The sequence below is a fragment of the Camelus ferus genome, chromosome 12 (genome assembly GCF_009834535.1).
Source record: "Camelus ferus isolate YT-003-E chromosome 12, BCGSAC_Cfer_1.0, whole genome shotgun sequence".
Taxonomy (NCBI): Eukaryota; Metazoa; Chordata; class Mammalia; order Artiodactyla; family Camelidae; genus Camelus; species Camelus ferus.
Window position 1 is genome coordinate 29,318,310 of NC_045707.1, and position 25,485 is coordinate 29,343,794.

General features: G+C 40.0%; 1 protein-coding gene and 1 long non-coding RNA gene across 2 annotated transcripts in view; both read right to left on the reverse strand.

The window, feature by feature from the left end:
* The window catches only part of PDZRN4 (PDZ domain containing ring finger 4), a 325,397-nt gene that overhangs the window by 73,271 nt on the left and 226,641 nt on the right, over positions 1–25,485 (reverse strand).
* Positions 20,526–25,021, reverse strand: LOC116667650. Its single transcript, XR_004324589.1, has 3 exons — positions 25,011–25,021; positions 21,741–21,743; positions 20,526–20,916 (listed from the first exon to the last, which is right to left on the reverse strand). It is a non-coding gene; the product is annotated as an uncharacterized LOC116667650 (long non-coding RNA).

A 25,485-nucleotide genomic window follows, 5' to 3' on the forward strand; every position in this document is an offset into this window, starting at 1 on the left:
TGCTACCCACCTCCTATAGGCTTAACATTTTCGGTGATTATTTTAGAAATCAAAAACTACTCCTTCCAATGTTCTGAAACTGCCTTTCTGGTTAGTACCCACCTAGCCAAGTGGGTAATTGTAAATACACTCACTATAAGTATGTGCACACACTCCCTCCCTTACTCTCTCACACCACCCACCCACCCACTCACACAAACCAACACAAACTTGCACGCATACAAACACATTTATACTTTCTAGGGTCCTACACCTGAATTCTTTGCAGCTTGGTGTGGGATCTAAACTTAGAAAGCTATTTTACCCAAGTGAATAGATAAGAGTTTTAGAACATGGGGATGCACACAAGAAAGTAGGACCCGTATGGTATATAACGAACAGTCTCTTCAACACCAGCATCTCTGACTGAGTGCCTGGAAGATGAAAGGTATTTCATACCAGTTTGAAACGACAGGACAGAAATCTGAACAAACAGCCATCACCCTCGGAGAAGCGGGGAGGTTTAAATCATTTCCAACAATCAATTCTGCCATTTGAATTCAATCGGACACTTGTTGAGCTCAGTCAATGACATGGAACTACAGTAAAAAGGCCAAGGCCCAAGGGAAATTCACAAGCTTTTACATGCACAAGTGAAGCCACCTGAATTTGTGCCCATAACCTTCCTAACACCGTGCTTCCAACTTCCTCAAGTTCCTGAGCTTTGAAAAGTAATACGTTGTTCTATGTTTATAAAAAATAGATTGCTCCCTAAGGCAAAAGATGAAGTCAATGCATCTGACAGTCTTTAAAACAGCAACTGATACTATTTTATATAAAATAGCTGGAATTTGCCCCAGTAATTTTATTGACTTGGTTGTCTCTAAGTGCATCTTGAAACGGATACTAAAGACAGTAATAGCAGTTTGTTGAGCGCTTACTATGTGCCATACTCCACTCAGTACTCTCTGCTCCTAGAGGTATAGGAGTTAATATTATACTCATCCTGCAGATAAAAACTAAACCTTCACAGCTTAAGCAATTTGCTCAACATCACACAGTGGGAAAAAACCCAAGATCTTTCTTAAAGTTCCTATTAAATTCTGTGTAAACATTGGTAGGAGTTTTAATATAGAAGCTCTAAAAATTGAATAAGAGGCTTGGTAGGTTTATTCCTCTTTTTTCTCCTAGTAAATCTTTCAGAAGATTACAGTTAAGTAGTGAATTCACCCGCGGGCATTCACGAGTGTGGATAATTGTCTCAACTTGTGTCCCCGGGGCAACAAACCTCCAGTTGAAAAGTGAAAAAAACATTTCTGTCAAATGAATAGGTTGGAGGAGATGCTCTTCAGTGAACTCAGTTCTAAGAAAATCTGTTGATGTATATACATCAGCGTGACCATGGACTGTTCTTACACAACCAATCCAGAAGTTACTTGGTTACTTAAAATTTTGGTAAAAAGAATTGCCCGCCCCTTTGGTTTTATTTTTTAATAAGTCGATCAAGTAAAGCTCAGACACAAAGGTGACTCGAGGACCTGTCAATCTGTCATTGAACTTTTTACCTTAAGATCCCCAGTTCAAGGCCCGGCCTCACCCATGTGGGACAAAACACACCGCCTCGCAGAAGGTCACCGAGATGCCGTGGATGAAGTCCCGGGGGTGGGAGAAAGAGACCACCTGGGTTCTCTCATGCTTTTAGCTCAGTGGACACATCACCATGAGTGGTTCAAGCAGAAAGAGCTTCTTCAGCAGCTGGACTATATGAAAAACTGTAACCAGCTCAAGGCTTTGGGTCTCTCTGAGTGTGTGTGTGTAAAATTAGACAACCGGATTTGGGGGCATCTTTTGAAAACTGAGTTTACGCAGCTCTGTGCATCCTTCAGGAAGAAATAAGACCATGCAACAGAGTGAGTGTAATTCTGCAGGTGGAGTCATTATAGTCTTAAATTTAACTTGCCACAAACATTCTTCTATCCTAATACCGTGGATTTTATTTTGCTTTGTTTGGAAGAGCGGCGGAGAGGGGCACATTAGAAAAAAAAAATTCGTTCCTTCAAGCAATTAACATATGTACGGTTTTAAAATAATTTTTGGCAGATAAAACAATCTTGCCAAGGCCGGGTAAAAGCTCTCCATTGTTCCATGTCTGCACAAATTACCTTGCATCTCCGATGATTTTATGTACATTTAATCACTAAAGATTAATTACACGGCATACGGAAACCAGTGAAACACCGAAGAGATAACTTCAGTTTAAGTGCACATGCAGCTAACTTGTGGCTTTTTAAGACAATTTTAATTAGAAGTACTAGACGAATCATCGGGCTGAAAATATTAGGAGCTCTGGGATGGATGAGCTTAGCATAGCTAATTAATTGTATATTTAATCAAAGCAGCCTTTGGCTGTAATTAATAATCTATTTTCCTCCGGTAATAAATATTGTAGTTCTGTAAAACAGAATTCATAATTTCCAGAGTGCCATGTGCACAGAAGAGCGGGACAGAAAACAAGCATTTCCACACCCGTTTCTGAGCTGCGCTTTGTTTTGTTTATTTGGAGAGAATGTTGTCTGTCTTTCATTCGTTTTAAATGTCATCTCACAGTAGCAGCTTACAAACGGCGCTCCCAGGGTGACTTGGACATTTCAAAGGTGTAAAGAATTATCCAAAAGGAGCGACTAGGAGAATGCGCAGTGAAGTCTGAGTTTCCTTGCACCACAAAGATCTCGTATTTCCGAGAACTTAAGGCAGCCCCATTTTAATAGGATGGTGAGGCTCAGCATTAAACAGCTCCTTCCCTGCATTTCCTTTTAAATGACAGAGTGAGATTCAGAGATTTCCACCACCTGCATCCTGGTGAAACGCTTGAATCACAGAGCCAGCTTAACGCATCCTTTCTTTGCGATACCTTTCACTCTGAGTGATAAACACACACTCACACACATTCACTCACTCACTCACTCCTTTCTGTTCTTCAAGATTTCCTGCCAAGCACAGTATATTTTTGTCTTTATGACCCTTTCCCTGATTTTTGTGAGAGCAACTCTCCAATGGGAGGTAGTCACATACTTTTCATGTGATCTGAGCTTTCTTTCTTCTTTTCTTCTTGCAAGCAAGATATCAATTCCAAGAGTTTTGCATAAATAAGGAGCTAACACAACAATTCATCTTAGATAGGGGTTTCTCTCTTTTAAAGATGTTTCAATATGTGAAAATTATCAGTTTGCTGTTACTGTTTTATATGATTAATATTTTCACAGTGGCATGTGGGAGTTACAGCTTGTTGAATAAATACATCTTTAACTTAAAAAGCATCTTTCAAGATCATGGCGAACACACATTTTGGTATGCAACTGCTACAATTGCTTGATACACTAATCAATTCATGGCATACGTTCCATTTTTCTGGAGGTTACGTGGTCTTCATATGAATATGTATGAATGAAACAGATATGAATTAGGTTATTAAAATTATATCAAGTGAAAATATTTTTATTCAGTCGATACTGGGCATTAATAAATGTCTAGGAACCACACAAAGAAGAGAATAAAGCACAGAGGTAAAAACTGCCAGTTTTCCCGAAGGCCACCATTAATATCATATGATCAAACGTAGCTCTTATGAGATACATGAAGATGTCTTCAGGGCCCAATCAGCTTATAATGTAACATGCAATTTCCAATGAGAACAAACGCGTTAAAGGCAATTTTTAAAAACTGCACAAGATAGCCCTTCCTTGTAGAATTGTGACTAGTTGGCGATTCCTGACACAGGCTTTCCCGATGTCCCACTACAATTATCTACGAAGGCACAGGGGAAAATAGTTCACTTGGACAGTGAAAGGCAGGATTATTCACGATGACTTTATTTGCCCCAATTTTCATGGAATCTTTCTACTGATTGAACCAAACTAAACATTTAGACAACCTTCTCTGAGGATTCATATGGCATTGGGATACCCTGGACACGTGGTACATGCATGTGTGCCTGCGTGCCTGTGTGTGTGCATGAGTGTGTGTGTGTGTGCATAAGTGTGTGTGCCTGTGTGCATAAGTGTGTGTGCATGAGTGTCTGCATAAGTGTGCGTGCGTGCGTGTGCATGAGTGTGTGTGCATGTGTGTCTGCATAAATGCGTGCGTGCGTGTGCATGAGTGTGTGTGCCTGTGTGCATGAGTGTCTGTCTGCATAAGTGTGCGTGCGTGTGTGTGCATGAGTGTGTGTGTGTGATCTGAGAGCTACCTACGGATTCTCGGAAAAGTAAAGTGGCCAATGTGCCGCTCATTCCGGAGGGAAATCTCAAAGACGCTGGCAGTGCCCACGCTCACCCTGGAATATTCTGTGCTCCTCCCACTACAAAAGCCTGCTCCGCTCTGTCCTGTGGGAGCCCTCAGAAGATTATTCTAATAACTCAGACCTGAGGGCATGTACCGTTGGGGCTGAGAAAATGGAACGCCAGAGGCAGGATCCCACCCATAGGCAGATGGTAGGAATTTCTTGAAATGTGTGGGGAGACTCATAAAACACAAGTTCAATGTAGAGGATCCTAGAGGACAGACAATGCTAAAGACAGGGTCCTCAGGGGAAATCATGAGATGATGCTCCTGCGGGGGGTTAACGTCTTTTTTGTCTTGGGACAATGAAGGGATGCCTTATTTAAAAGTGTTTCTTTTAAGTGTGTTCCTCACAAGTTATTTCTTTTGATTTTCTTTAAAACTTCTTGTCTTGAGAAGGGAGAATGGGAAGAGAAAGGGAGGAAATAGAGAGGGCAAGGGCGAGAGAGAGAGAGAGAGGCTTGAGCCATATTTATTTCTTCTTTAAGTTCAGTGCTGCACATGACATCCTCATAGACAAGAAAGAATTAAGAATTGTGGACACAGAGAAAGTACTATTTTGAGGGTTTAGGTTGCTTAAACAGTATATGGTAAGATATTCACTAATGTGCCATTATGATGCACAAAGGCAGAGGAGAGTAAAGGGGAAAAGTATGACCGTTCAGCCCTGGGTTTGATTCCCAGCTTTGTCCCTTAGCAGCTGTGTGACCTCAGGTGGATCACTTGACTTTTCTGAGCTTTGGTTTCCTCATCTGTATACCGGGGATAATAATGCTGAGCTCTAAATGCTGCTATAACAGAGTAGTGAGAAAATAAATACAACACAACCAACATGTGAGAGACAGTGGGGATTCAACAAAAATGCAAAAATTATTTACAATACTTTGTTATTGGCGTGGACTTCAAAAGGGTTCAATATCGAATTTTTATCGGAGAAATGGAGAAAGCAGGCTCATGAGCTTTTTGGATGGTAAACATTTAAAGAAGTAAAATGTTACACACAAAGAGAGTGCTGGATTCGTGGTCAGAGGACTGGAATCCTCCTTCCTGACCGTTTGTTACCAGTGTAAACTGGGAAAGTCCCTCAAGTCCTCAAACCTGAGTTCTCTGTAAGTTCCAAATCCATGCGAAGCCAGTATGGATGAGGGAAGTTGGTGTTAGATATTTGCAATCTATTTAGCAATTTATAAGTTAACTGCCTCATCAATATTCACCTCACTGCTCGCAGGAGATTTAAGGATTACCTCAATCTTAAATAAGCAGTAAATATTAATTTAATTGATTTTTACCGAGGTCACGTAACCAGTGGGAAAGCTGGGATTATAACCTCGCCTGGCTCTCAGCCTCGTTCTGCAACCACGAGGCTGCCCTCCTTTGTTCTCAACCTGTTGCCTGGATTAGTCAATCCCTGGACAGGATACAGGAAATGGTTGTTAATTTAAATCCACATACTAACATTCTCAGCAAAACTGCTTATCAAAGCAGGCAATCAAAACCAGAAGAGAGATTCTAGTACTGAGTTCCAAGTTCTGATAAGTATTTCTGAGTTAACTAGACCCCGGAGCACAGAACTATTGGCTGAACTGGGCCCTTGTGAAATACACCACTTGGTGGCTTTTAGAACTCTGAGGATTATGCGTAATAGAAGTCACCGTAACATTTTTTTTCTTTACTAATTTCCTAGACTTATCGAATGACAGGTTTACAAAGAGTTCTGTTTTGGGGAGGAAAAAATGGAAAACCTCAGGAAAATATCCAAAATTTATGGAGTCTGAGTCTTCCAAAAGAAAGGGAAATAACACATCTTGTTGAGAGAATGGTGAGTTGACTTCGTCTCGTGGCTTAAATTGAACAGTGTGCAAACTGCTGAGCTTCCAAACACGGAGGTGGGTTCTGGTCACGCCTCCTGCTCCATTTACCCCCCCAGTTACTCCAACACAGGAAACACGAGAGGAGCAGCTGGTGGAAACGATTTCCTGAGTGACTGGACCGCCGAATGGCGCGGTTTCCTTCGGGCTGGGCATTCTCCACCGTGGCGCTGTCGGCCTCTCAGGCTGGAGAACTCCTCCTTGGCGAAGGCCGCCCTGTGCCTTGAGGGCGATCAGCAGCTCCCCCTGCCTCTCCGCGCCGCGCCGCCCACGGCCGCCACCACACACTCCCCCTCCCGCCCACCCGCCACGACAACCAGAAACGCCTCCCCGTGGGTGGGATCGCATCCAGTTTAGAACTGCGGTTGTAAGCTTCATTTTAATGACATTACACTCCATTAAGGTTAAAGGATGCTGCGTCTAACAGACACCTGGTTTTATGATAAGAATGTTAAAACACTGCATAACAAAGACGTTGAAGGGCAGAAATTCACCACTGTGCCATGGATTTTAAAAGTTTTATAATTATATATAGTCTTATTTTAAGGGGAAAAATTGACCTGGGGTACATCTGAATAATATAGCAAGCAATAGTCCTTAACAGGGCTTTAAATATATTGTTTTTTTTTTTTTTTTTTTTTTTTGCCAGTCAAGAAAAGTTAAATGTGATTGTCAGGGTTCCTCCATCATGGTGTTGCCCTGGTGTAGAGAACTAGAGGTTGTCACTTGTCCATCAGCTCCTATATGCTGGATTCCTTGGGCTGTCATTAAAGGGTAAAATCATGCTTTGTTGGTGGTGCCCACGTGACAAGGACTGAGATGCCAAGAATCCCTGGAATCAAGGGGATGTGTACTTCAATAAACGACAAAAATTTTAAAAATAGTGATTCAATAATTTTTCATTATAGATTTTATTTTCTGTATTTTATTCAATTTATAATTTTCTCTAAACTTAAGTCTTCCTTATCCTCCCCAAGTCCTGAGGTCTACATATGGTTGTCATATGCACCCTGATAAATTATGGCCTAAGCACTGTTAATGTGAATTGAAAAACTGTTGGAAATCCCAGGTAGTCTTTTTAGAAATGCTCTGTTCCATGTTGATTATCTGAACACTTCACAGCATTGCTGACTTGGGGCAGGATTTAGGATGCTAGATAAAGGAATGTGGAAGAGATAACAGAATGTACTGCTGCAGGACTAGAAGGGCGTGAAACATCTCCAGATTAACAGCAATACCTTGTAACATTTGCTACAGAAATAGTACTTAACCATTTGGAGCTCTTGCCATGACTGCACACTGTTATTTTGGATGCTAATGGAAAGAAGCATAGCAGACTCATTTCTTATTCATTCATTCATATATGATGTATTTCTTTCTAGATTTAAGAAGGCTGCATACATATGTATTTTCTAAAAGGCTATAAAAGTCAATTATTATGTTTACCCAACAAGGAACTACTTTCTCAACTTTAAAACGTCCTAATTTGAGCAAACGCTCACCTCTCAGCTAGTAGACATTTTCCTCTTACCTCATTAGGGTGGTTGAGCATGATATAGAAAAAGGTGACCAAGTGTGACAAAATCTGTGTTCAGTCTACACTAGTTGCTTCCACTAAAATTTTAATTGCTAGATATCAGAGCTTCAAATATTTCTACTAGATATCAAGAGACAAGGCTTATGAATTAAAGAATATTGTTGATATAGAACCAAACATGAAATATTTTGTATAATTAGCTAATTTTTGGAAACCAGCATATGTTTAGAGTTACACTATTAAACATTTTAATACATAGAGTTGAGGTTCCCTGCTTATAATATTTCCAGTTCCAGGCCTATTTAGAGTCAGTTACCGTAGAATAGAAGGCAAATGATGTTATTAAAACTCAAAGCTAACAATTATAATTTAAAATATAATTAGATGTTGAGACCTTTCTAGTGTATAATGTTATGCTCTCTGCCACCGCATTGGGAATACTAATTAAAATGAAAAATTAGGAAATAATTTTCCTGAGTCTGAGATTACTTTCCTCTTCCTGGTTTTCCCCCCTTCAATTTTCATTCATGAATTCACAAAAAAAAAGTTACTGAGCACCAGTCACATGCTAGACAGTTTTAGGCACCTAAGCAAACAAGTCAGACAAAAATCTCTGACCGCATGGAGCTGACCTTCTGGTGATGCAAACAGACGATAAATATCATAAATGCTTCATCTCTTTGTTAAGAGCTATGAGATCATTAGTTGTTACGGGCCATAGAGAAAATAGAGCAGCATGAGGAGAACTGAGATTGGGGGAGGCGAATTGTCACTTTCCTTTGTGTGGTTCGTGTAGGTCCTGCTGAGAAGGTATAGACATTTGGGCAAAGATCTAACTAATAGGAAAAAGAATGCTCGTGTGTCTATAAGGAGGAACTCAAGGAGAAAAAGAACCATTGCAAAGGCCCAGAGGTAGAGTATTCTGGGCATCTGCAGACAGCAGGGAGAAAAGGGGACAGGAGAAGAGTGAGTGGAGGAGAAGAGTGAGTGAGGGAGAGGAGTGATGGCTAAACTCACAGTAACTGGACACATACTAGCTCACTGTATGGACTGGGCTTGGGTTCTTAGTTGTCCTTCTCAGTTCTCTTTTCTTTGATTTCTTGTCCCTATTTTTATTCTCCACCTTCCCATCTTAGTCAATCTGTCCCTTTCATTCTTTGTTATCACCCATATTCTCCCATGGTTGCCTTTTTGTTCTACAGCCATTTCCCTTGCAATCTCCTGGTAGACCGTCCACACAAGTAGTTTGGCCTCACTCACTGATCTCTTACTCAGTGTTGAACATGATGCATTAGATACAGTCTTGCTCAATTCGAGTGTTGCAATCACTCTTTTAGATTGGGCATTACTGCACCAATTTTTTAGATGAGGAAAGAGATAAAGGTTACATATTTCTGTTTATGGTGCACAATAGAGATTCATAAGCAATGGGATTTCAGCCTCAGCTGGGTTGACTCCAACTCAAAGATTTTCATCCACCAGGTAACTATACTGTTTCCTGGTTTTTGTATCCCAAACTCAATTCAAGAAGTATTTCAAACGGGATTTAAGAGAACAGGAGTCTTATCAAATTTATTTTTCAGTGTTAGAAGGGGCCTTGGAAGTCATACTGTCCAACCTCCCCCTAATATCTGAACCTCTTTTACTGCATTTATACCAAGTGGCCATCTAGCCTGTGTATGAACACTTTCAGCAACAAAATATTTAAATGTTTGTTAAATAACATTATGTTATAACATAGGTCTCTGATATTCCATGTGTTACCTTACGTAAAACTGGAAATAACTGGCTGTGATTTTTCACATATTAATATTGAAAAGTTACTGTCACTTTTCAGTTTTCTCTCTTCTAAATGGTATTTTGTCTTAATCTCATTGAGTGTTAAATTCTAAAATATTTTAGGTATATCCTGGTTAACTTTTGTTTTTGAGATTAAGCTGTAGCAAAGACAGGTACAGAGATGGTTAAGCTGCCTTGCCTCTAATTCGATTTCAAAAGAAACACAAATAGTAACTTAGGAAACAGGTGGCAGTAAGAATAGTAACACCTCCGGTGAGTCCTGGCATTCTGGGAATTTCCTGGCGTGTCATTTCCGTACCGGAATTAACACACAGGAAAAGTCGATCTCTAGGATCTAGTCATCTCAGGGTAAGGAAGGGGTACAGATGTCTGATTGAGCTTTTGCCAAGGATGGGATAACGCAAGTGTCACCTGCCCCGAGATGGGCTACTTCCTGCTCCCTCGGTAGCCTCCTCTGCCATCGTGCCTGAAATTCCTCCCTTGTCCTTATTCTCCCCACCCCCAACTCCGATTAAAAAAATAACAGCAACATGTATTTCGTCTGGGAATAGTAACAGAGTAACAGTCACTGCACTTTACTGTAGATGAGTTAATCAAGCCAAATAATGTCAACACGAAGATTTTCAAGAAAACTGGATCCAGAACAAGTAAATTTTGGAGTCAGACTGGGGAGCGTGATACGGACTGGTCTTAGAGGCCAGGGGGCAGTTACCATTTGAAAGAACACAAGTCAGCAGATGGGCTGGTATGCAGGCACACTTCACCAACTACATGTTTGTCACCCTGTAATGATTTCAGAGGAGAATGTCAATGTGCCCCTAAAGAATATTTGGACCCAAAACTTCACCTTAAGAGTTATGGGAATAGAGTCATAAGAGTTAAGCATGTAGCACAAAGTCACACAGTTTGCAAGAAATCTGGGGAATAGAGGTCAGTCTGGCCTTTGGACCCCTTGGCTGTATAGGAGAAAATAGGAAAATAATCATTTTCATAGCTCACATTCATTTAGTACTTACTAGGACCAAGTGTTAAATATTTTCCTCATATGCACTCAGCATGTAATCTATTAAAAAGCTCATGGTGGTAGAATGATCCTTCTATTATATCATTTGAATAGGGGAGAAACAAATGTGGTAATATTAAGTAGCTAAATCTCGGGTCACACGGTTAGTTCACAAAGAGTCAAAATTTGAACCAAAATTCTTAATAACTGTACTGAGATGAGAAAAGGCACTGATGTTGATAGTATCAAGTTAGTTGGTTGGCTGCAGTGGAAAGAAGCCAGCACGTGATTAAGGTAGGTTCAAGTTCAAAAATTCACATAGATTTGCTTTTTGATAATTAGGATTATTTGAGTATTTCTAAATACACCTTTTCAATTTCACATTATGGTTGAGCAAGCAAGACCAGTTGTAAGGAAAAGCACTCCCTAATTTTTGCCATAGGATACTCATAGGTTATCTGTATAATACAGATCATTATTCTCTTCCTTTCACAAACAAGTTGTTGAATTTTTTTAATGGACTTAACAGAAGGGCAAGATCTTACACATATAATCTTAACATGGTTTCATCTATTCAGCTACTTTAAAAATGTACTTTTTTTCAGAGTGGGATGCAGAATAAAATTTAACAGATGAAAAATAAGCACAAAAAATTCACGTGACAATAATACAAGTTCAAATGACAGATGAAGAGGGCTTTATAGAAATGTCATGTGTAGACTACTGGCCTCGAAAAAGCCACAAAGAAGTTCTACTTTATTGGTTGTTTATTTTTTTCATTTGAGAGGGGAACATCAGAGCAAAGGTTAGATACTTTAATAAACTGCCTGTGAACCTTTGAGAGAGAAAAAAACTAGACTAGCAGCTAGACGTCATAGTTTAGGGATCCTGATGAGAACCATTAATTGTCACTGTGTTGCTCCCATTTGAGCTCATACAGTTGATTTCGTCTGAATTCTTGCAAGATCTGGGAGGATCATTAAAAGAAGCTTAAGGCTAAGCACAAATAGTAGGAATATTTTACTATTCTTGATGCCTTACAAAGGAACAGCACATCATACATCAATTGTACACACCACTCTGAAGCTCTCTGCGTGGGGGGTTGGGGTAATTCTGGCCACCCTCTCCTTTCTCCTCCCCAACTCCTTCAAAATACTAACTACTAGATATGAAACAGATAAACAGCAAGATCCTAGCACAAACTTATGGGTTACTGGTGGGGAAAGAAAAGGGGTGAAGGGATAAATTGAGAGTTTGGGATTTGCAGATGCTAACTACTATGTATAAAATAGATAAACATCAAGGTCTTACTGTAGAGCACAGGGAACTAGATTCAATACCTTGTAGCAGCTTATAATGAAAAAGAATATATATGTATGTATGTGTATATATATATACATAACTGAATCAGTATGCTGTACACCAGAAACTAACACACCATTGTAAACTGACATACTTCAATTAAAATAAATAAACAAATAAATAAAAAATAAAATTTAACTAAGGATGTGTGAGATGTTGCTTTCCAGAAGTCCTAAGGCATCATAAATATATAAATAAATGTCAAAAGATCCATATATTGTTTTTCACTCTTTTTGAGATCCCTCCCTTTGAAGTCTTATGTGAGCTTACTGAGAGAATGAAAATAAATTTTCATTCTTTCGGATAACCTTAAAAAAGGAAGTTTAAACATAAAGAAAAGAAATCACAGTCCTTGGTAGTGGATAAATGTAAAATGTTGAGAATATTTACAGGCTCGGCTGAAATACAGACTACCCTTTAAACTCTAATAGATGATATCTTCTGGAAAATTCCACTTCATGACCGCTCCTCAAATGTTATACAGTTGACCTTGCACAACTGTGGGGGTTAATTTGCATGTAACTTATAGTTGGTCCTCTGTATCTGTGGTTCTTCCACATCCGTGGATTCAACCAACCATGGGTTCTGTAGCACTGCAGTATTTAGCACTTGAAAAATATCCGTGTATAGGCAGACCCTTGCAGGCAGACACACGTTGTTCATGGGTCAACTGAACATACATAATATTTAATGTCAGGATGAATTTTCTCATAAAGTTAAATATTTTCCTGTTTATAGAAATAGAAATAATTGTATAATTTTGAAAAGTTCTTAAAACTCTTAAGTAGAATTGATCCTTGTCTAAACTTCCCCCATCCCCTACAGGCAGCCTCCCTGTCAGAAGGCCAATTTATTTGTGCTGTCTCTTGTTCCCCTCTTACTATATGCTGGGTACACTCCCCTGTCCTATTCTGGTTAGGTTTTTTTCTTCTCTACCTATCATCAAAATTTTCTGCTCTGAGACTCAGAGATTCAGTAGAAAACCCTCTGGCTTTGGCCTTTTAAGATAGACTTAAACTCATCTCTCCTGCTTAGTTAATCTGGATAACTCTCTAACCTCTCTAAGCCTCAGTTTCTTCATCTGTAAAATGGAAAATACTACCAACCTCACAGAATCGCCATGAGAAATAAATGACTCAACATATGCGAAAGCAGCCCATAGGGTAGGTGCTAAACGGTTGTTACTGGACTCTGAATCTCACCAATGACAGATACTGTTGATTGCCCGCCCAGAAGTCATTCCCTTCTTCCTTTTTGTAAAACCCCAGCTCCTACAATGGAGGCTAAATATTTCAGATGCTTTTCCAGCTTCATTAATAGCTAAGAGGACGACATGCCATCACACACTGGCCTAACCCATTTCTGGGGAAATCTACTAAGGTATTTCTGGGATTTTTCTTGTTGAGAAAAGAGAGAGGTGGCAAGGAAAAACACATTATCTGCTTTCCCAGCTTACGCCTGGCCGAGTGAGGATGTGATGCTTGGAGCTATGGCAGCCATCTGTGACAATGAAGAGAAGGCTAAGGATAAAGACAGGGATGCTAACCCAATGTCTGAGCATCACTGACCCACGGATCTAGGCTGAAGATTTCAGGAGAAATGTTTTGGTGTGATCAAAGGAGACTGAAGTTTGAGCTCCTATATTTAATTCACTTTTGGTGAAGTATTTTGTTACCTGGAGCCAAAAAGCATAAAAAAAAAAAAAAAAAACTGGTAAGACTGAAAAGCCCTCTTTAGAGACTTACTATTATAATCAGTTCATTCTTCTTAACCTGGTAAATTGATCCTTATCATCCCCAAAGACCTAGTAAGTGGCTAAGGAGGGAAATATAGTAAATACTAGGGAGGCAAATAGGTCTAAAATATGGCTTCTGTCTTAAAGAAGCTCTTAATTTACTTGGAGAGATAGGGCATGCACATAAAAAGGGTAAATAAAAAAGTGTTACATTCGTGGTGCAAACATTCAGTGCTATGGAACTTAAGACTCTCAGGATTACTAATGATCAGGGAAAACTTTATGGAAGCTTTGGGTTTGAGCTTGTTTTGAAGGAGGATTTAAAGAGAATGCTTTCAAATGGAAAATGAAAAGCCAGGGAAAGATGGTTCAATGGCACACATGAGGAAAGGTGTTGGATGTGACAAGACCAATTTGCCAGACTCCAGTTTTCATACAGAGAAACAGGGAGAGGTAGCAAGGAGCAGACTGTGATGGCTTAAGTGCAGAGTTAATGAGTTGGACTTGGTTGTGTGGGCGACATGGCTTTGAGTAAGAGAGTAGAAGTTGTTTCACACTTGAGAAAGGTGAATTTGGTAACACCCTATAGGCTAGGTTAGAAAGACGAGAATCTGAGGCTCAGAGAACCTACCTGCTGAGTTGAACGTCTAAATATGGGTGGTCAGAGTGGAAGAGAAATGAAGAGATGACTAGGAGATACTCCTGTTTTGATGGGTGACGTTGGTAGGAACACACAGGACCGTGACTTAGCTCACAAGACAGTGACTGTCATGATGGACATACAAGGGCATTATGGGAAATTGTGGGAGAGATGTATTTTAAGGTGCACACACTTGGCAGCATTCTTTCACAACCCCACATGTGCCTTTGTGTGTGGCTCACCTTCATGTACACAGAGGAAAACAAAACTGGAGATAATTTTGAAAATTGCTTATTTATTAATTATTTTCCATCTTATTAGAAAAAATATTATCTTTAATGTAAGATTTCATTTTGGTTTCTATATTTTATTTGCCTGACATCAGGAGGCTCCTCAGTCTGGCACACACAACTATTGAGTCATGTTTTGAAATCTCTTATCGTCTCCATTCTATCCCCTGGTGAAATGTCAAATGCTCCCCATTCTATGGAAGATCAGTAGTACCCACCAAGAGCTCTCATTTGAGTTGATCAGAGTGGCTCCTTTTGTTTCTGCTCCTTTATCTTGCTCTATGCTGACTATCTTAAAATGGTTATTTTCCAAGGGAGGAATTAAGAAATTATACAATATTCATATAAAAGTTTCTATTTGGTAACTGAGCCTGACATTGGGAAACACTTACTTAATGACGATGTTCTGGTTGGTTTGTTTTTGTTGATTACCTTCATTACAGCTATATTGCGCAGAGGTAGAAACACAGTCGAAAGCTTCCCACAGAGCAACTGGGATGTGAAATAAAACCTATGACTAACAACTTTATATCTTCATAGCAGGTTATGTTCTGATATTCAAGCCAGAACTAGTCTCAAAAAGATCAAAATCTCAGCAAGATCTCTTCCTCTATTGAAAATCTATATTCTTAGTACAGGAGGTATACATAAAACAAAGAGGTAAGAATAAATTCTATCCAAGAATTCCAAATCTCAATTCCGACTTAACATGTCTGTGGAAACAATCCCAGCCATCTAGCTACTTAGCAGTGAGCTAATGTCAGTCACACATGTCTTGTGATCGGGATCAAACCTACAATGGGACTGAGAAACTAGCCTCACCTCAGGACGACACCAAGGCCATTGAGGCAATAAACAGGCCAGCTGCTCTCTCAACAGGTGGCTGGTAAGAGAGATGGCTGTTGTGAGTGAGAGAAGAAACTGTTCAAAATTGTGCCTTTGAATTTCTAATCACAATAGGTAACGTAGAGAAGAAACGTTCCATACCAATACGTCATAAGCCTGAAACATACAGACTTAAAATACGCAAAGTATTTCGTGGCTCCAAGAGATGAACCATTTTGGTTCATGGAAATGATTCTATTCATTTGATCTAGTTTTACAAAGTTATGAACCAGTGATGTTCACTCACATTTAATGGAAAAGTTATTCAGAGTTGGTAAACAGTCAGGGGGATCAAATGAACGGTTTTAAGGCAAGAAAAGGTATTTTAACATGTGCATATGCTAATTGTCACATTTCTCCTGATTTCTCATTTTCTTTAACGTAAAATTGATATTGACATCCTGACAAAGGCTGCATCCTGTCTACATCTATGCTTCTATATAGAGATCTACACAAATGAGGGCTCTGGAATGTCTTTCGTCAAGCTTTTCTTACGTCTGACCACCTTTCCAGAGGGGAGTCACTTTTTTTCTGTATACAGCAGGAACTCACGTGTAGGGAGGCTCTGGACAGAGGATAATGTCAACGGTCATGAATGAATCCCACACAACTTAGAAAACTGTGACTTCAACTTTAACTACTTCTTGCTTGCTCTTCAGTGCAAATGGTGAGCAGCTGGTTAATCTCTTTCATAAAATAATCCCATGTACATGGAAAGTCACGCAATCGTTCAGCCACAGAAGAATTCTGAAGTGACAGTGGAGCCAAGCAAAAATGGATATATGTCATCACAATATCATAACTGTTTCACTGACCTATTAGACTGTTAAAAAAAAGAAGAGAAAAGAAGAAAGTACTGTGTCATCTACTTTAGTTTCCTGACAAATCAATATCGCCCCAGTCTCAAGAGGAAGTCAGCTTTTCCTTCTGTGTATCAACTGAAAACATACACCCAAGATCAAGGCAGGACTTAATCACTTTCTTTTCATCGGCGAGTGTCCCCATTGTATCTCGTTAATATGCCATTGGTGAAAAGTCATTATTTCTTACCCTGAAATCTTCACATCAATTGTGATGTTAAATATTTGAGTGGATTTCATAACAGAAACAAAAATTTGTTTTTTTTTTTTTCCAACCACTTGCTTTTACTTTGAAAAGGGAGGTAGGGATTCCTTTGGTCCTTATTTAGTAACTCATTAGAAACTACAATCATTTTCTTAGTATTTAATTATAATACAATAAAATCAAAATAATAATTTATTATTTTCCCCGAGAATTCTGACATGGGACACCTGGACTAACAGTTAAGCCTTGACACTGATGTGTGCTTCTGAGACCATATGGTTTTAACAAAAAGTTTATCAAGTGTTAGTGTGGCTCCATCAGTCCTTCCCGGAGAGCTCCCTGGATATCACCAACAATAAGAAATGCGGTGTCTATGTGTGTGTGTGGTTCATATTTAAGGAAACAAACTCGTTGTGATTACACATTTTAGCGTGTTTGACCCAATTACCATTGGGTCGTTCATTGTTGTTACTACAGTGCACTTGTTCCTTCAAGGAAGCCTGTCTTGTCTTAGACTAGAGCTTATGTCTTTCATATAAATAATCAATAGGCAAGAAGTTTTTAAACTGCATTAATATATCATAATAGGAATAGTCTCTGGACTTTCATTCTTTTGTAAAGAGTAAAAAAACAGATTCCCAACAACATAACTTAAATAAGCTAGAGTAGGTGTAGGAATCTTTAAATTAGTGTATTGAATAGTGTAATATCATTCAAAGTACCTACAGGATGAAATACGTTATTTGGGGGCATAAAACCAGTGGTCAAGAAAAAAAGACCAGAGCAGCCAGCTCTGTCCTCTTACTTATGATCATGTAGGTTCATTTGCTCACTGATAAGCAAGAGAATAAATGATGGACTAAATTTAATCTCCTCCTCACAATGATGGCCAACACATCACAAAGCCAAAGATTTAAGGAAAAACTCTCTCTTACTTGAAAAACACGAGAGCAATTCAAAGATGAGCATTTCCCAATCAAAATCATTACCACGAATACAGGTAAATGTCCCTGTGGGCTTTTCATGATGTCACTAACATTTTTTATTTGGCTGTTTTACGCAGAGTTGGTATATTTACCAACAAACCATCGTTTACACTTCTATTGATAGTCTATTCATGAGACCAGTTCTGAACTTGTCTGAAAGAAGCTTACATCTATGTAGTTCTGTAGCCAAAGTATCTGATGCCCAAAACCTTTTAAACAATAGTAATAAAGAAAAGGAATTCAAATTTAAAACTGTTTGCTGCAATCCCTCCCCAACCAAGACAACTGCCATACTTTGCCCCACACTTCTCAGCTCTTCTTAAGGGACACGTGCCAACACCTCTTCTAGACAATTTCACCTTCAATACTGCTGAGAATCTGCCCACTAATGACCATAATGAAACATGCTTTGTGTGAGAGCCTGTTCATTTATTTTCATTCCCGTGAGTGCCTTCAGAGACCAGAGTTGCAATCACGGCTACTTACTATTTAATTCCCAGCCAAATTTATGGTCAAATTGAAAAATGGAGGCAGGCAGCCTGATGCAGGCTGCTTTTGTCTGAAGTGTCCTCCTGGAATCATTATACTTGCATTAATCTTTAATCTGCAATTAAACAATCAGTTCTATGTAAAAGAGAGCCACAAACAGACCTCCTGCACGCTGTCCCAGACCTGTATATCTTAATGGGAGGAGTGGGGGAAGGGTGAGAATAAGGAGCAATTAGGACTAAATTCGTCACGGATCCTGGTTCGGTAGGAGGTTATTTATGGAGCTAAAGGTGCCCCATGCAAAAGGACTTTTATAGATTCCGATGTTCGCCAAAGAACCTCCCATGTCTTGCTACGACGTGGAGGGACTGTGAGATCACAAAACACAAACGTAAAGGGTGAGGACGAGGGAAGGAAAGTTGGCCTGACTGAGACACATCTTGGCAGAGACTGCAACCAGCCTCGTATCTTCAGCTTCCCAATTAAAAGGCCGGCTTCTCAGCTTCCACAGGGGCCGCCAGGCAGGGCTCAGCACCACGACTATTAACAGGTAGCTGAAGACACTAGGTGCTCAGGCTTGTCAATTTTCCTTTGCTATCAGAGCTGTCAACAAGGTGCCACCTTCCTGTAAGAGTGAAACACCCTAATAAGAGGAGCTTTTTATAAATAAAACAAACAGCTCTCAGAGCAGACCAGGGGTGTCAGGGTGTTCCTATGGGAGGCAGAGTCTGAAGGGGGGCAGCCCGGGTCTTTCTGCTTGGGGAAAACAAACATTAGAAGAGGACTGAAGACTATGAAAACGGATATATGTACGAACATCTATGACTGAAACATTATGCTGTACACCAGAAATTAACACATTGTAACTGACTACATTTCAACAACAACAACAACAAAAAAAGGAAGAGAATTGAGTGGGTGAAAGCAATAAGTAAGAGGGTCATCTTTTTCAGATTTGAGTGGTTCCCCAATTCAGTTTTTATAACGGATGGCGCTTAACCACCAGGTCATTTTGAGTCTCATGAGACAACTTAAGAGTGAAAATGAGATGGGAACCTCCTAATTTTAATTCCTAGTTGTGATTCTACTCCAGGTTTGCTATGCTGATTCTTTAACGAGGCATACACACTCTGAAAATGAATGGTTTCCATCAATTTTGTAAAGAACAGCAGCTATTACAGATTTAAAGTCGACCTAGTGAAGAGAAACCAATCAGGTACAGAAGCTGTGTTGGGTCAACCCCTGAAAAGGCAGACTTCATTTCACAACCGTATTCCTAGAGGTAATTTGCATTTTACTGCCTTGTATCTATCTTCATGTACAATATTTTCATAATCATGATAATCAGAGGAAAATATTAGATGTATAGGGGACACTAAAAGACTATTTTCAAGATACTCTGGGATCTCAAAAGGCCACGAACCATTAATGGTGTTTGGACATGCCCGCACAGGCAGGCATGTGGCAGGCATGGAAGATATGAAACACTATATCCTCGAGGAGCTGAAATTCGCTCTGCATGAAAGTACAGCTTAAAATACCAAGTAGCATGTAGCAAATGGGTTGTACGACACATACCCCTGGGGGCCAAAGGAAGAAAACAGGGAGAAGAGAGAAAGCGGGACAAGGAGAGAGGATTCTGTAAGTATTTGGTTCCAGACCCCAGACAGGAGCTCCAGGTTTCTAGTGCATCTCTAACACTGTAAGCATAGAAGAAGAATCATACTTTTCATGATCGTATGTATGAAATAAGTCACTAAAATTTGAACTGCAAATACCATGTCATCAATCTGCTTTTCAGGGTGGTTTTAGATTCGGAAGGTCATTGGATCAAATGCATTACTATTTATAATCAAAAAATAAAAGCCGCTTTCAAGGCAGAACTGTTCTTATAAAAATTTCCTATAATACCGTTTAGAGCTGTCAAGAATTTGCTTCTCTTCACGGCTTATAGCCTTGCTACCAAGTAGTCTAGATAAACATAATTAAAGACACAAAAGTAATAGACATGTATTGATTTCAACTATTAAACCATTAAGAGAATTCTAAGGTAATATTTTGTTAAACATCTGGTAATTTATTTTACTCCACAGTATCACAGGTTGCAAGTTTTAGATTCTATTAGGAAAAGAAATCTGAGACTATGATCTCCAGAAAAAAGAGAAAGCTGACATCTGGTTCTCATTTCTCTCCAATTTTTTTAGGGATACAAGACTGGGTAATTCTTATTCATTCAAACATACTTTTTTTAAAAAAATTGAAGTACAGTCATTTACAATGTGTCAATTTCTGGTGTACAGCACAATGTCCCAGTCGTGCGTAACCAATACATATATTGGTTTTCATATTTTTTTCCTTAAAGGTTATTACAAGATATTGAACATAGTTCCCTGTGCTACACAGAAGAAACTTTAAAAATCTATTTTTATATATAGTAGCTAACATTTGTAAATCTCAAACTCCCAAATTTAGCCCTTCCCACATCCCCTTTCTCTGGTAACCATAAGATTCATTCAACCATATGTTTGAGCATCTACTATGTTACCAGGTCCAGTGCTGGGCGCTGAGGATTCAAAGGGATGGGAGCTGAGAAGACCCTCGTAGGCAGGAGAAATAGATACAGAAACATGCCATTAAATAGGACATGAATACATCCCATATAAAATGGAAACACCAGGCATCTACCTGCAGTAGTGTACTGGGTATTTTCACTTGCATTGGACACAAAATCTGTCTCAAAATGTTTCTTGCAACGTCTTCCTTTTTCTGAGAGCTGTGTCATAATCCCTGTTAGTCAGGCGTACCTCCTCAGGACCCTTCTTCATGCCTTCACAATTACCTTTCATATTCAATTAGTTCCTGCGTCTGCTTCATTCTTCCTTCATAATATTTCTGACATTTTTTTCTCTTTCTGTCCTCACCAGCACTGCCCTAATCCAGGCCTTAATTACCTGAGTTTAAAATTATAGACATAATCTCCCGCCTGACCTCCCATTTACATGTCTAATAACACTTACGTGCTGCTTTGTTATGTAATTATCCTGCTGAAAACCGTTGGGGCCCTGCTGCTCGCCCTTTTCACAACTGTTAGCAGAGGGCAGAAGAACAGAGATCCTGAAGCAAGGCTCCCTGCGTTCGAACCCTGGCTCAGGTTAGGCAGTTAGACTGGACCGGGCACTGGGTGAGGGGAGTGGGAAGGGGAGGGAGCAGTCCAGAAGATAACGATGCACCTGCATTCAGGATAAGGGACTTCAAAGAGCTTTACTTTCTCTAAATGAGTGCCAACAAAGAAACCAGTTAGAAGCGGATGCCATGACTGCACGGTAGAGAGAAGGACCCGACCTGACATGACCCAGTGCTCACTATAACGTAGTTAGCACTGCTGTTTAGGTGCCCTCTGTGGGTTTTTCTGTGCACATCATGGATAAGAACCGTCAATCAATCACGAGATCATCCCTAAGCCAGGATACAAAACAGGAAAAACACAGGAGGGGTGGGGTCGTTATCTTCTTTTAGGTCAGCCCGCCTTCAGATCTCAAGGGTGTACTTTGCATTCTGACTTTTGCTTTACTAATAAAACTCTTTGCTTACACAACACTTTTGTCTCCCGTCTGAATTCTTTTCCAGGTAAGACAAGAACCGAGGCTTTTCTCCTCCTTGGGGTAACGGCTCCATCACTTATAAACCGTGAGACTTTGAGCAAGTTAGGGAACCTCTGGGTTCCTCATTTATCTCTAACAGAAGATGAGAAGAAGCAGAATAGCACCAGCTTCACTGGGCTGCTGTGGAGTTTACATGGATTCATTTTTGTCAAGCACTTTGATCTGCCCCTGTCACAGAGTAAATGCTTTAAAAGTGATTAAAATTATTTTACAAGTTAGCCTTTGATCAGACATCCTCTCTGGATCTCAGCCTCTTATCTGTATGGCGGATCATTTCTCTCTCTAATTGGCTAGAAGAGGAGAAGATGGCAGTACCCGGCACTTAGTAGGTGCTCAGTGCATGGTGGCTCTCTAATTGGCTAGAAGAGGAGAAGATGGCAGTACCTGGCACATAGTAGGTGCTCAGTGCACGGTGGCTCTCTAATTGGCTAGAAGAGGAGAAGATGGCAGTACCTGGCACATAGTAGGTGCTCAGAGCACGGTGGCTCTCTAATTGGCTAGAAGAGGAGAAGATGGCAGTACCCGGCACATAGTAGGTGCTCAGTGCACGGTGGCTCTCTAATTGGCTAGAAGAGGAGAAGATGGCAGTACCCGGCACATAGTAGGTGCTCAGTACACGGTGGCTCTCTAATTGGCTAGAAGAGGAGAAGATGGCAGTACCCGGCACATAGTAGGTGCTCAGAGCATGGTGGCTATTACTGGCTGGGACTCAAGGCCTTCAGCCCAACACTGAGGCCTTGACACAAACTGTTTTAACTCATCTTTCTTGTCTCTGACTACATGCGATCTCCACTCTAGCTGGATGACACTTTATCCCCTCGTTAGGTAGTCAGATAAGTGGGGGCACCGGGCAGATGAGGTGCAGGATGGGGAGGATGGTCCGGAAGATGGTGGTATGCTTGCCTTCAGCATAAAGGGGCTTTATTTACTTCCTCTTAATGCATGTCAGCAAGAAACTGGTTAGAACTCAACAGCCACAACTGCGCAGTAGCAACAAGGACCTAACAGGACATGACCTGATGCTCACTGTAATATAATTAGCATTGCAGTTTAGGCTTCCCCCTGTGGGTTCTTCTGTGTACATCATGGGCAAGGACATGTGCACAAGGGGACAAGCATGACTAAGGACTCCAGGGGCAAGAGCCGTCAATCAATCAAGGGACCACCTCTAAGCGAGGGTCTAAGAAAAAGCGGGCGAACAAAGACCACTGCTGTCTGCCCTTGGGTCAGCCCACTTCCCATTCTTGAAGGTGCACTTTCCCTTTGCTAAATAAAACCTTTAAAATCTTTCGCTAAACAATGTTTCCATCCCCCATCTGAATTCTTCTCTTTCTGGTAAGACAAGAACCGGCGTCTTTCCCCTTCCCCTTTGGGGTTACCGCCCTCCGTGTATCATGGCCCACTGTGTTGTTCTTTTCACGCCACTGTTTCCACAGCCTGAACAGCCTTTTACTTTTGCATTCATCCAAAGAGTCTACCAGTTGTTCAAGTCTCCATTCAAGGCTTACCCACGTCAGTGAAGTCTTCTTTAGATGCTCTGATTCTCAAAGACTGTCTCTCTTTAAAATGATGATACTGTTTTGGCCACTTGGGAAGACTTTATCATATAACATTTATAACTTGGCCACATAGTGGGTTGAGACTTAGCAAGTTATCAGCCTTGATACTGGAGCTAGCTCCCCTGAATACAGGACATAAAGGCCAGATGCTCGAGGCAAGGGCAGTGGCTGGGGATTGGGATGGGTCACAAGTGTCTGGCCCAGAGAGGGTAAATACGTAAGGACACACTTCAGCAGAAGTCCAGTTCTACACCAGGGTAAAAGACTGAGAGTGTGAGCGTTCTGCAGGCCCACAGGCAGCGGTTCCTGAAACTGGGCAGGAGCAAGCCAAGCGTCCCTGGGCGGCACCAGCAAGTTGCAGGACCCTTTCTGAAAGCCTGGGGGCTCATCCCTGCCCTGGTGCCTCCACAGGTTTTATGGAGAAAGCTCTCTGAGTCAGCATGTGGTCAGGACTTCCGTCTGTCAGCTCTCCCAAGTGGTCCGTCTGTCTTGTACACTCACATCGTCAGCCCTTATGACCGGGACCACATGGCACTCCTTTTGAATTCCTGCATCCCCTCTTCATGATTTCTAACCCACTCTTTAACAAAATACTTGCGGCATTTGGTTGGCAATGGTTTGAATCGTATTGAATTGCCAATCTGTGACCATTTTTAATTCCTAAAATGGCACTTTATATTGTTCAATTGAACAGATTTTTAGTCTTTTCCAGGTTGCTTTACTGAAAAAAAAAATTTATCATCTTAGTTAACTTATAAGGCTGATTAAAATAACACTCAACTTTTCCCCGTTTCCTCAAAATTAACTATTCTGAGAATCTTCTAAAATCAAAACACTTCTTAAATCAAGAGAAATGATGGTTACTTTAAGTTCTATCTTTTAAATGTAGTAATGACCTACATATGCATCCCACTCGACTGTTGGTTGCTCAGTGCTATCAGGCTTACTGAATACACTGCAAAAGCCATTATGTAAGAAGTACGTTAAAATCAATATTTTGGTTGTTCTTAATAGAGAGGTAGCTTTAATGGGGCTCAGCGCAAGTTCTCTGGTGCTCAACTTCCCGGGTTCAAGTCCGACTCCACCAGTTAGCAGCATGATGACTATGGGCAAATTATTTACCTGTTCTAGGCTTTACTTTCTCACTGTTAAAATGGAAATAATACTACTGTCATCTCATATGTCTATCAGGAAGACCAAATGAGCTAATATGCTTAAAACTCTTAGAATGACACCTGGTACTGGTAAAAACTCAATAACTTTAGCTAATGTTATCTTAACATAAATCATGGTGGAAAAAAAAAAAAGGAGGCGACAAGCCTAGAAGACTTCTGTTCAAAATATTTTCAAAGGAAATGAATTACTTTTTAATATTCTGGAGGAGGTAAGATGTGCCCTCAAAACTGTATCTATCCATGAAAGTGTATCTGTCATCTTTTGTCACAGCTGACCAAGAAATGGTACTGTGTGGCATGAAATATCTTCAGTAGACTTGGGCCTTTTTAATAAGTATTATAGAGCAAAAGTTATTAGATATGTGCACATTTTCTTACTTGAACTGACTTACTGATTATATCATTTCACCTCTCGATTATATTAACATTCACTAGAAATACAATGAATTATGCTCAAGGGGATCTTAAGGACTAAAACGCATTCTTAAAAAAGCAAATTGACTTCTATCAAGAAATTTTTATAAAAACAGAATAGTCTAGGTTAAATGAAGTATATCCTTGGCATACTTGATCAATGACTCACATTTATAACCATCACTCTATAAGAATCATAATGATTATGACGATGGCAACACAGAACATCGTAAGAGCTAAAACTATTTCAACCTGCGTTCATTAACCCATAAAAGTATCTCTGAGTTTCTGTATACAAATCATCACAATCATCATCTTCAACCTCAAAAGGCCTATTTAAATTCATCAAATATATATTAAATATCTATCATCTACAGAGCAATGATTGAAAAGACAACCAACAGATAAATTCTACTCTTTGCCAAAGCAAGGAATAAATCCTTTCTACAGCTAAATTCAGTTGCCCTAGTATACTTAACAGACATAGCACCAGAAATAATTTACTTCGAAACTGAGTTGCACACTTCTCCTTGACATCACCTGTTAAATGTGACAATAAATAGCTAAACCAAATCAGCAAATGAACATATTTAAATCAGTTCAGCAAGAGTGAGAAGAAAAAGAACATGGCATTGATTTTTAAAAAATTACTCTTATTCTTTGGCAATTTTTCATATCTTAATAACATTTGAGTTGTTTAA